The 4,334-nt window shown below is 41.9% G+C and overlaps 1 protein-coding gene across 1 annotated transcript in view; it reads left to right on the forward strand.

Annotated features, from left to right (window-relative positions):
- Positions 1–4,334, forward strand: part of LOC100942795 (quinone oxidoreductase-like protein 2) — a 35,702-nt gene that overhangs the window by 29,887 nt on the left and 1,481 nt on the right. The gene's annotated exons all lie outside the window — the stretch shown is intronic.

The following is a 4,334-nucleotide window of genomic DNA, read 5'->3' on the forward strand; positions in this document are numbered from 1 at the left end:
AATTTCTCCATCATAGATGAAACTCAGTTTAGCTGGATACAGGATCCTGGGTTGAAAGTTATTTTGTTTTAGGAGGTTAAAAGTTGATGACCACCCTCTTCTAGCCTGAAAAGTTTCAGCAGAGAGATCTGCAGTCATTCTAATATTCTTCCCTTTGTAGGTTATAGTTTTCTTATATCTAGCTGCTTTCAGAATTTTCTCTTTCACATTAACTTTAGTGAAGTTAATTATGATGTACCTGGGGGATGTCTTGTTCGGGTTGAGTCATGCCTGAATTCTGAAACTGTCTGTAATCTGAATTTCAGTATCTCTTGGCATGTCTGGAAAGTTCTCTTTCATAATTTCATGAAGTAGAGCCTCTGTGCTATGGGAAGCCACTTCATTGCCTTCAGGGATTTCTATAAGATGAATATTAGTTTTCTTTGAATTATCCCAGAGCTCTCTGAGAGAGTGATCTGTTTTTGCTCTCCATTTCTCTTCATCCTTGCATGCTTAGGCACGTTCAAAAGCTTTGTCTTCACTGTCAGAGATCCTTTCTTCTGCCTGCTCCATTCTGTTACTGAGGGATTCTACCATATTTTTCAGATCTTTGAGGGCTGCAACCTCTTGCCTCAGTGTTTCAAAATATTTGGTCATTTTATCTTTGAAATCATTGAATTCTTGAGACATCTTTTGAATCATTTCTTGAAATTCCAATTCCCTCCATTCTTCCATTCTGTTAATCTTATTTGGTATGCAAATTCTGAACTTGATTTCTGACATCTCAGCCATCTGTTTATGGATGAGATCTTTAATTGCATCTGCCCCATCCTTCCTTGGGGGAGTTGATCTACTCTAGTTATTCAAATTACCATAGTTTTTCTACTGATTCCACCCCATGCTGAATTTACACTGTGTGGAGACCATACCAGAATTGTTCAATCAGTGGCTGCCACTGGAGAAGATGTTGGCTTCCTCTGGTTGTCCAGAGAGGCAGAGCATGTCTGTCCGGAAGAGCCTCAGGGGTGTGAGCCTTGTTGTTCCCCCTGCTGTGGCTGCTGCTCTTTGCCTCAGGGTACCACCATTCTAGTATCGTTCCCTCTCAACTGACTATACTTTCATAGTTCTCGGGAGGTGGGCTGGGGATGCCGAGAGCATACAGCTCCGGCAGTTCTGGGCCTACCCTGCGCGAGTTCCTAAAGCAGGGAACTCCTCTGCCACTGCCTGTGGGACCCATGCAGCTCTATCAAGCAGTTGTGGGCCTGCCAGGAGCAGGGGACTTCTCTGTCCCACCTGTGGGGTGTGCGTGGCTCTAGCAAGCAGTTCTGGGCCCACCTAGCACAGGTGCCTGGAGCAGGTAATTCTTCCACCGCACCCCGCGGGGCATGTGCGGTTTTAGCAAGCAGCTCTGGGCCTGCCTGGAGTGGTGGACTCTGCTGCCCATGGGATGCATGGTATTAGCAAGCAGATCTGGGCACCCCCAGCATGGGAGCCTGGAGCAGGGGACTCTTCCACCACCGCCTGTGGGGCACACGTGGCTTTAGCAAGCAATTCTGGGCCTGCCCAGAGTGGGGACTCCTCTGCTGCCCCCTGCGGGATGTGCTTGGCTCTAGCAGGCAGTTATGGGCCTGCCTGGAGCAGTGGACTCCTCCACTGCAGCTTGCAGGGTGCTTGTGGCCCTAGCAAGTAGTTCTGGGGCCTCCTGCAGGTGCCTGGAATGGGGGACTCCTCTACCACTGCCCATGGAATGTACAAGGGTCTAGCAGGTCTCTGGCTGCAGTCCTGGGACTGGATGCTTGGTCTCGCAGGGGTAGGGTAGGCGCTGCTCTTGTGCCCCCCCCCAACTGTCTCTGTAGGCAAGGAGGGGAAGGGTGGACTGGAAATTCAAAATGGGAGTGAAAACGTTTGTTCAGTTTTTCTGCCAGGCGAAAGAGTGGTTAGAATCTCAGCAGGATCCCTCTAGGGAAATAGACCCCCCTTCCTGTGGTTTTCACATGTGGGGTGAGATAATAGGTCCTCAGTTCACTGCTCGCCTGTAGAAAACTTACAGGAGCAGATGAAGAGAAAACAAAGAGAAAACCACAACTTTCTTGGGGGAGGGGACGGATACTGTTCCTTTGGAATGTATTATGTACCTGTAAATTGCTTTCTTGGAGTCTCAACTTGCCTCAGCAGAGGTGTCCTACAGATATCACTCTTCTCTCTTGGCTGGGCTCCCAGTCTTCAACTTTATTGGGTATTTCTGGACATTATCCTTCCCTCTGGATGGGAGCTTCTGTTCAAAGCTGGCGCCTGTCAGCCATCTTGCCCCTCTCCCCTTAATTTCAGTTTTGAAATTTGTCATTTATTTGATTCTAAAAATTAATAGACCATTTTTGAGCTGTCTTAGGTGTACAGAAAAATTCAACAAAAAGTATAGAGTTCTCTTGTATTCCCTCTTCCATCACCCAATTTTCAGTATATTATTAATACCTTGCATTGGTGTGTTAATTTACTTACAATTGATGAACCAACATTGATACATTGTTAACTAAATCTATAGTTTACAGTAAAATTTACTTCTATATCATATAGTTCTGTGGGTTTTGCCAAGTGATTAATGTCACATATCCATTAAGTATCAAACATTATAGCATCATTGCTCTGAAAAATCCCTGGGCTCCACATAGTCATCCTCAACCTCCTGAATCTCTGGTAGCCGTGAAGCTTTTACTGTCTGTATAGGTCTATATTTTCCAGAATGTCATATGGTTGGAATCCTACTGTATGTAGCCTTTTCACACTAGCTTCTTTCACTGAACAAAGTGCATTTAAGATTTCTCCATGTCTTTTTCATGGCTGGATACTTCATTTCTTATCAATGAATTATATTGCATTGTATGGACCTACCACGGTTTACTTAACCATTCACTTATGGAAGGACATCTTGATTGCTTCCAAGTTTAAGCAATTGTGAATAAAGTTTCTGTAAACATTCACATGCATGTTTTTGTATGGACTTTCAATTCATTTGGATAAATACCTAGGAGTGTGATTGCTGGATTGTATGGTATGGGTATGTTTGGTTTTATAAGAGAGTGCTACACTGTCTTCCAAAGTGGCTGTAGCATTTTGCATTCCTTCTAGCAACAAGTGAGAGTTTCTACTGCTGCACATCCTTGCTAACATTTGGTTTTAATGTTTTGGCTTTTAGCCATTCTAATAAATGTGTATTGGTGTCTTACTATTGTATTAATTTGCAATTCTCTAATGACATATGATATTGGGCACTTTTTATATGTTCTTTGCCATCTGTATATCTTTTTTGGTGAGGTATCTATTCATACCTTCCCTTCCTTTCCCTTCCCTTTCTTTTTCTTTCTACAGGAGTCTTGCTATGTTGCCTAGCCTGGTCTCAAACTCCTGGCCTCAAGCTATCCCCACCACTTGAGCCTCCCAAAGTATTGGGATTATAGGCATGAGCCACCATACCTGGCCTGTTGAGATCTTTTGCCTTCTTTTTAATTGGGTTGTTTTCTTGTTAAGTTTTAAGAATTCTCTGTATATTTCAGATACAAGTTCTTTATTAGATAGGTGTCTTGTAAGCTGTGGTTCTCCAAGTTGTAGTTTGTGTTCTCATTATTTTAATAATGTCTTTTGCAGAGTATAAGTTTTTAATTTTAATAAAATCAGTTTACCAAACTTTTGCTTTTGGCCCTATATCTAAAATCTCTGCCAAACTCAAGGTGACCTAGATTTTCCCTTGTGTTTTGTTTTGGATGTTTTGTAGTTTTGTATTTTACATTTAGATCTATGATCCATTTTGAGGTAATTTGTGCAAAGGGTGTAAGGGCTGTATCTAGATTCATTTTTTTTTTTTTAAACATGTGGATGTCCAGTTTTCCCAGCACCATTTGTTGAAAGACTATCCCTTCTCCATTGAATTGCTTTTGTTCCTTTGTCAAAGATCAGTTGACTATATTTGTGTGGGTTTATTTTCGGGCTGTCTATTCTGTTCCATTGATCTATTTGCCTATTCTTTCACCAATATCATGCTGGTTTGATTACTGCAACTGCTTTTAAATAGATGTTTTGTAACCTTATCCTTCTGAAAAAAGATTTGAGATTTATAATTTTAGTTACTCAGGAAATAGGACAATTTTAATAGCAAAATAAAAATTATAAAAAATAAGTATTGATTCTTCTGCCTGAGACTCCATTCTTTCAAAAGTGGGAACACACAGAACTATGACAGTAGAGTATGGACAGGCTGAAGGACTTTTTAACTGTAGGCCTTTATGTGACCATATTGAGAATTACAGGGTTAGAAGGAGAGAAAGTCTGAGGTTGGGTTATTCTTAAATATTATTGTTTTC

This window comes from Otolemur garnettii, unplaced genomic scaffold (assembly GCF_000181295.1).
Source record: "Otolemur garnettii isolate 467f Iridium unplaced genomic scaffold, OtoGar3 scaffold00016, whole genome shotgun sequence".
In the NCBI taxonomy this organism is placed as follows: Eukaryota; Metazoa; Chordata; class Mammalia; order Primates; family Galagidae; genus Otolemur; species Otolemur garnettii.